This window comes from Lynx rufus, unplaced genomic scaffold (genome assembly GCF_022079265.1).
Source record: "Lynx rufus isolate CCGP_SWC_20201006 ecotype Redwood Valley unplaced genomic scaffold, mLynRuf1.p SCAF_14, whole genome shotgun sequence".
Lineage (NCBI taxonomy): Eukaryota > Metazoa > Chordata > Mammalia > Carnivora > Felidae > Lynx > Lynx rufus.
The window spans coordinates 66,296,013-66,305,080 of record NW_025814828.1 but is presented as its reverse complement, the minus strand read 5'-3'; positions in this window follow the sequence as shown (position 1 = coordinate 66,305,080).

Below are 9,068 nucleotides of genomic sequence, written 5' to 3'. Positions count from 1 at the left end.
GGAGAGGGTTTCAATACCATTAGGCTTCTATAAACAGGGGAGCACAGAGTTGGAAATTCCAGAGTTTAATACCTGGCTGTGCTCTGGTGGGAAGGAAGGGAGAATCCCCAGGAGTAGGCAGTGAGGTCTGAGGGGTCCTTGAGCCACATGGAGAGAAGTGGTTCCCCTGCTTAGAGGGCATTTGGTAGATGCCATTTGGCCTCCCCACAGACAAAGTTCCCAGCAGACCCCAGAGAACAGCCACGTTTGCTGGCATTGCAAAAAAACTCCAGAATGAGGTGAAAACTGGTGCCAGATATGTGTTGTGATGTGCCATAATTACTGAAACTTTGCCACTATGTGATCACACAAACTTTATATGGGGCAAGCAGGCACCGAGTCAGTGTTCAACAAGACCCTCCCCCAGAGGGTCAGAGCAGGTCCAAGCTGCAGGGTTTTCAAAAGTGAGGAATTTGGAAACACAGCACCATCTGAGGTAAAATTCAGGAGGAAGGAGCTGCCTGGCACAATGACAACTTGGACATGGACAGTGTAGAAGCAGGGAGTTGGTGGAAGCCTGAGACAAAGGAGGGATGCTTGACTGCAGGTTGGTGGGAGCTCAGAGTTCCTGTGCCAGAAACTAGGAAGCTGGGCAATGCCATGTTCACCTCTCCAACACATGCACATACACGTGAGTGCACATGCATGCCACACAGATCCACACAGTAAGATAAGCAGGGCCACCTAGTGGAGAACGGAACCATTACATGAAGCCCCATCCAACTGTACCCTCCAAGCACAAGCCCTAGAAGACCAACACAAGTCTGTCTGCTTAGTGTCCACACTATAGAGTGATTCATAGTTTAAGTTCTAGGGGAAACTGGATATAACTTCATTCGAGTTTCATTCTGTTTTCTGTTTCATCTATTCCTTTATTTTTTTTTTTTGCTTTTGTTTAAATTATTTATTTCTTTTTCTTTTTGTCCTTTCTTTTCTTTTTCTTGGATACAGAAAAAGAAAAATTTATTTTTATTTTTATTTTTAAATTTTTTCAAAAAATCTTTTTACTATGTTTTTTATTGTTTTGTAAATTTTTAAAATTCTATTACACTTTCTTCATTTTATTTTATTCTATTTTACTGTATACATTTAAAAAATTTTAAGCCTTTTCTTACTTTTTCTTTCTTTTTTTCTTTTCTTTCCCTTTTCCCCCTATTCTATCAAGCTTCTTTCAACAATCAGACCAAAACACACCTAGGATTTAGCTTCCTTTACCTGATTTTATGTGTTGTTTTAATTTTTTTAATTTTTAATTTTTATTTATTTTATTAATTCTTTTCTTCCTCCAAAATGACAAAATGAAGGAGTTCACCCCAAAAGAAAGAACAGTAAGAAATGGCAGCCAGGGGCTTAATCAACACATATATAAGCAAGATGTCTGAACTAGAATTTAGAATCATGATGATAGGACTACTAGCTGAGGTTGAAAAAAGCATTCAATCCCTTTCTGTGGAGGTAAAAGAAATAAAACATAGGAAGAAATTAAAAATGCTATAACCAAGACATAATCTCAAATGGATATCCACAGTGGCAAGGATGGATGAAACAGAGCATGAATCAGCGATATAGAAGAAAAATTATGGAGAATAATGAAGCAGAAAAAAGATGGAAACCAAGGCAAAAGATCACAAAACCAGAATTAGAGAACTCAGTGGCTTATTAAAAATGAATAACATCCAAATCTGAAGAGTCCTAGAAGATGAAGAGAGAAAAAAAGGGTAGAAGGCTTATGTGAACAAATTATAGTGGAAAACATTCCTAATCTGGGGAAAGACAGACATCAAATTCTAAGAAGTACAGAGAACTCCCATTAGATGCAAAAAAAAGACCATTAACAAGACATGCCATAGTGAAATTCACAAAATACACAGACAAGGCATACCATAGTGAAATTCACAAAATAAAAAGACAAAAAAAGAATTATGAAAGCAGCAAGGGAAAGAGTCCTTAACCTATAAGGGAAGACACATCAGGTTTGCAGCAGACCTATCCACAGAAACTTGACAGGCCAGAAAGGAGCGGCAGGATATATTCATGTGCTGAATCAGAAAAATATGTAGCCAAGAATTCTTTATCCAAAAAGGCTATCATTCAAAATGGAAGGAGAGATAAAGAATTTTCCAGACAAACAAAAACTAAAGGAGTTTGTGACCACTAAACCACCCCTACATGAAATTTTAAGGGGGACACTCTGAGGGGGGAAAAAGATGAAACAAAACAAAAAAGACTAGGAAAAAAACAGAGAACACCACCAGAAACTCCAACTCTACAGGCAATACCATGGCAATAAATTCATATTTTTCAGTACTCACTCTAAATGTCAATGGACTAAACACTCCAATAAAAATACATAGGGTATCAGAATGGATAAAAAAAACCGCAAGATCCATCTATATGCTGTTTACAAGAGACTCATTTTAGACCTAAAACTACCTTTAGATTGAAAGTAAGGGGATGGAGAACCATCTATCATGCTAATGGTCACCAAAAGAAATCTGGAGTAGCCATACTTATATCATACAAACTAGATTTTAAAATAAAGACTGTAACAAGAGATTAAGAAGGGCATTATATCATAATTTGTAACAAGAGATGAAGAAGGGCATTATATCATAATTAAGTGTTCTATCTACCAAGATCTATAAATTGTAAGCATTTATGCTCCCAAGGTGGACACCCCAAAATATATAAATCAACTGATTACAGACATACAGAAACTCATTGATAATAATACTATTAGTAGGGGACTTCAATACCCCACTTACAACAATGGACAGATCATCTAAACAGAAAATCAACAAGGAATCAATGGCTTAGAATGACTCACTGGATCGGATGGACTTAACAGACATATACAGAACATTTCATCCTAAAGAAACAGGATACATATTCATCTTGAGTACACATGGAACATTCTCTAGAATAGATCACATACTGGGACACGGATCAGCCCTCAACAAGTACAAAAATGCTCGAGATCATACCTTGCATATTTCCAGACCACAACACTATGAAACTTGAAATCAGCCACAAAAAAATTTGGAAAGACCATGAATACTTGGAGATTAAAGGATATCCTGCTAAAGAATGAATGCGGAAACCAAGAAATTAAAGAGGAAATTAAAAAGTATATGAATGCCAATGAAAATGATAACATAGGAGCCCCTGGGTGGCTCAGTCAATTAAGTGTCTGACTTCAGCTCAGGTCATGATCTCACGGTTCATGGGTTCGAGCCCCGCATCGGGTTCTGTGCTGACAGCTCAGAGCCTGGAGTCTGCTTCAGATTCTATGTCTCCCTCTCTGCCCCTCCCCTGCTCACACACACACACACACACACACACACACACACACAAACACACACCCTCTCTCTCTCAAAAATAAATAAACATTAAAAAATAGAAAGAAAATGATAACACGACAGCCTGAAACCTCTGGGATGCAGCAAAGGCGGTCATAAGAAGGAAGTATATAGCAGTCCAGGTCTTTCTAAAGAAAGAAGAAAGGTCTCAGATACACAACCTAAACTTACATCTCAAAGAGCTGGAAAAAGAATAGCAAATAAAACCCCCAAACCCACAGAAGACAGGAAATAATAAAGATTAGAGCAGAAATCAATGCTATCAAAATCAAAAAGAGAGTAGAACAGATGAATGAAATCAGGAGCTGGTTCTTTGAAACAATTCACAAAATTGATAAATCCCTTGGAAGATTGATCAAAAAGAAAAAAAGAAAGGCCCCAAATAAATAAAATCAAGAATGAAAGAGGAGAGATCACAACCAACATAGCAGAAATAAAAACAATAATAAGGGAATATTATGGGCAATTATATGCCAATAAAATGGGCAATCTGGAAGAAATGGACAAATTTCTAGAAACATATACACTACCAAAACTGAAACAGGAAGAAATATAAAATTTGAACAGACCCATAACCAGTAAAGAAATCAAATTAGTAATCAAAATCTCCCCAAGAAAACAAGAGTCCAGGGCTGGATCACTTTCCAGGGGAATTCTACCAAACATTTAAGGAAGAGTTAACACCTATTCTTTTGAAGCTGTTCCAAAAAATAGGAATGGAAGGAAAACTTCCAAACTCATTCTATGAGGCCAGCATTACCTTGATTCAAAATGGATGTATAAATTCTCAACACAACACCAGCCAACCAGATGCAACAATACATGAAAAGAACTATTCACCATGATCAAGTGAGATTTATACCTGGGATGCATGGCTGGCTCAATATCCACAAATCAATCAATGTGATACATCACATTAATAAAATAAAGAATCAGAATCACATGATCCTCTCAATAGATGCAGAGAAAGCATTTGTCAAAATACAGCATCCTTTCTTGATAAAAACCCTCAAGCAAGTAGGGATAGATGGATCATACTTCAAGATCATAAAAGTCACATACTAATGACCCACCATTAATACCATCCTCAAAGGGGAAAACCTGAGAGCTTTCCCCCTAAGGTCAAGAACACGACAAAGATGTCCACTCTCACTACTGTTATTCACCATCGTGTTGGAAATCCTAGCCTCAGCAATCAGATAACACAAAGAAATAAAAGGCATCCAAATGGGCAAGGAGGGAGTGAAACTTTCACTATTCACAGATGACATGATACTCTATGTGGAAAACCCAAAATATCCTCCCCCCCCCACAACTGCTAGAAATGATCCATGAATTCAGCAAAGTCAGAGTATATAAAATCAATGCACAAACATTGGTTGCATTTCTATATACCAATAGTGAAGCAACAGAAAGAGAAATCAAGAAATCTATCCCATTTACAATTGCACCCATTCAGTAAAATACCTAGGAAAAAAACCTAACCAAATAGGTGAAAAATCTATACACTGAATACTATGAAAAGCTTCTGGAGGAAATTGAAGACACACCTACACAAAAATGAAAAATATCCCATGCTTATGGATTGGAAGAAAAAATATTGTTAAAATGTCGATACTACCCAAAGCAATCTACATATTCAATGCAATCCCTATCAAAATTATACCAGCATTCTTCACATAGCTAAAACAAACAATCCTTAAATTTGTATGGAACCAGAAAAGACCCCGAATAGCCAAAGCAATCCTGAAAAAGAACACCAAAGCTGGAGACGTCACAATTCCACATTTCAAGATGTATTACAAAGCTCTAATCATCAAAACAGTATGGTACTGGCACAAAAACAGACACATTGATGAATGGAACAGAATAGAGAACCCAGAAATGGACCCACAAATGTATGGCCTACTTATCATTGACAAATCAGGAAAGAATATCCAATGAAATACAGTCTGTTCAGCAAATGGTGTTGGAAAAATTGGACAGCAACATGCAGAAGAATGAACCTGGAACACTTTCTTACACTATACACAAAAATCAAATCAAAATGGATGAAAGACCTAAATGTAAGACAGGAAGCCATCAAAATCCTAGAGGAGAAAGCAGACAAAAAAACTCTTTGACCTCATCCACAGCAACTTCTTACTCAACATGTCTCCGGAAGCAAGGGAAACAAAAACAAAAATGAACTATTGGGACCTCATCAAGATTAAAAAACAAACAAACAAACAAACAAACAAAAAAACACTTCTGCAGAAAAGGAAACAATCAACAAAACTAAAAAGCAACATATGGAATGGGAGAAGATATTTGCAAATGACATATGAGTTAAAGGGTTAGTATCCAAAATCTATAAGTATCAAACTAGTCATGCAAAAAAAAAAAATCCGGTGTAGAAATGAACAGCAGACATGAATGAACACTTTCCCAAAGAAGACATCCAGATGGCTAACAGGCACATGAAAACATGCCAACATTACTCACCATCAGGGAAACACAAATCAAAACTGCAATGAGATACCATCTCACACCTATCAGAATGGCTGAAATTAACAACTCAAGCAACAACAGATGTTGGCGAGGATTCAGAGAAAGCAGAACCCTTTTGCACTGCTCGTGGGAATGCAAACTGGTGCAGCCACTCTGGAAAACAGTATGGAGGTTGGTCAAAAAATTAAAAATAGAACAATCTTGCGACCCAGAAATTGCACTACTAGGTATTTATCCAAAGGATACAGGAGCGATTATTTGAAGGGGCACATGCACACCAATGTATATAGCGGTGCTATCGACAATAGCCAAATTATGGAAAGAGCCCAAATGTCCATTGACTGATGAATGGATAAAGAAGTGATACACACACACACACACACATACACACACACACACACACATACAATGGGATGTTACTGGGTGATGAAAAGGAATGAATCTTTCCATTTGCAACAACATGGATGGAACTAGAGTGTATTATGCTAAGCAAAATTAGTCCGTCAGAGAAAGACAAATTTCATGTGACTTCACTCATATGTGGAATTAAGATACAAAACAGATGAGGGGCACCTGGGTAGCTCAGTTGGTTAAGTCTCCAACTTCAGCTCAGTTCATGATCTCACAGTTTGTGAGTTCAAGCCCCATGTCGGGCTCTGTGCTAATAGCTTGGAGGCTGAAGCCTGCTTCAGATTCTGTGTCTCACTCCCTCTGCCCTTCCCCCACTCACACTCTGTCTCTGTCTCTCAAAAATGAATAAACATTATTTTTTTAAAAAGATACAAAACAGATGAACATAAGGGAAGGGAAACAAAAATATATAAAAACACAGAGAGGGACAAAACATAAGAGATTCTTAAATACAGAGAACAAACTGAGGGTTGCTGGAGGGGTTTTGAGTAGAGAGATGAGCTAAATGGGCAAGGGGCATTAAGGAGGACACTTGCTGGGATGAGTACTGGGTGTTATATATAGGGGGTGAATCACTGGATTCCACTGCTGAAATCATTATTGCACTATATGTTAACTAACTTGGATGTAAACTAAAAATTAACTTAAAATAATTGGTCCAGTTTCATTCTTTTGCATGTTGCAGTCCAGTTTTTCCAACACCATTTGTTGAAAAGATTTTTTTTCCATTGGGTATTCTTTCCTGCTTTGTCAAACACTAAATGACCATATTGTTATGGTTTCATTTCTGGGTTTTCTATTCAATTCCATTGATCTATGTGTCTATATTACTGGCAGTACCATACTGTTTTGATTCCTACAGCTTTGTAATATAACTTTAGTCTGGAATTATGATGTCATAAGCATTCCTTTTCTTTTTGAAGGTTGCCTTGGCTATTTGTTTTTTTGTGTGTGTGTGGTTCCACACAAATTGTTTTAGTTCTGTGAAAAAATGCTGTTTGTAATTTGATAGGTGTTACATTAGATGTGTAAATTAATTTGTGTAGTATGGATATTTTAACAGTATGGATATTCTTCCAATGCATGAGCATGGATTCTATTTCTTTGTGTCATCTTCATTTGCTTTCATCAGTGTTTTATACTTTTCATAGTTTTGGTCTTTCACCTCTTTGGTTAGGTTTATCCTAGGTATCTTATTATTTTTGTTATAATTATAAATGTGATTGTTTTCTCAATTTCTCTTTCTTCTACTTCATTACTGGTGTATAGAAATCCAATAGATTTTGGTAGATTGATTTTGGATTCTGTGACTTTACCCAATTTGTTTATCAGTTCTAGAACAAAATTTTTTGGTGGAGTCTTTTGTGTTTTCTACACAGAGTATCATGTTATGTGAAAATAGTGAAAGTTTTACCTCTTCCTTGCCCATTTGGATGCCTTTTATTTCTTTTTGTAGGCTGACTGTTGTGGCTAGCACTTCCAGTACTCTGTTGAATAAAAGTGTTGGAAGTGGACATCCTTGCGATGTTCCTGACCTTAGAGAAAAACCTCTAAGGTATTCCCCATTAAGAACGATATTAGCTGTAGAATTTTCATATATGACCCACATTATGTTGAGGTATGTCCCCTCTAAACCTATTTTGTTGAGTGTTTATTGATTTTTTTTCTAAGAAATTTTATTTTATTTTATTTTTTTAATATATGAAATTTATTGTCAAATTGGTTTCCATACAACACCCATTGCTCGTCCGAAAAGGTGCCCTCCTCAATACCCATCACCCACCCTCCCCTCCCTCCCACCCCCCATCAACCCTCAGTTTGTTCTCAGTTTTTAACAGTCTCTTATGCTTTGGCTCTCTCCCACTCTAACCTCTTTTTTTTCCCTTCCCCTCCCCCATGGGTTTCTGTTAAGTTTCTCAGGATCCATATAAGAGTGACACTATATGGTATCTGTCTTTCTCTGTATGGCTTATTTCACTTAGCATCACACTCTCCAGTTCCATCCACATTGCTACAAAAGGCCATATTTCATTTTTTCTCATTGCCATGTAGTATTCCATTGTGTATATAAACCACAATTTCTTTATCCATTCATCAGTTGATGGACATTTAGGCTCTTTCCATAATTTGGCTATTGTTGAGAGTACTGCTATAAACATTGGGGTACAAGTGCCCCTATGCATCAGTACTCCTGTATCCCTTGGATAAATTCCTAGCAGTGCTATTGCTGGGTCATAGGGTAGGTCTATTTTTAATTTTCTGAGGAACCTCCACACTGTTTTCCAGAGTGGCTGCACCAATTTTCATTCCCACCAACAGTCCAAGAGGGTTCCCGTTTCTCCACATCCTCGCCAGCATCTATAGTCTCCTGATTTGTTCATTTTGGCCACTCTGACTGGCGTGAAGTGATATCTGAGTGTGGTTTTGATTTGTATTTCCCTGATAAGGAGCGACACTGAACATCTTTTCATGTGCCTGTTGGCCATCTGGATGTCTTCTTTAGAGAAGTGTCTATTCATGTTTTCTGCCCATTTCTTCACTGGGTTATTTGTTTTTCGGGTGTGGAGTTTGGTGAGCTCTTTCTAGATTTTGGATACTAGTCCTTTGTCCGATATGTCATTTGCAAATATCTTTTCCCATTGCATTGGTTGCCTTTTAGTTTTGTTGGTTGTTTCCTTTGCTGTGCAGAAGCTTTTTATCTTCATAAGATCCCAGTAATTCACTTTTGCTTTTAATTCCCTTGCCTTTGGGGATGTGTCGAGTAAGAGA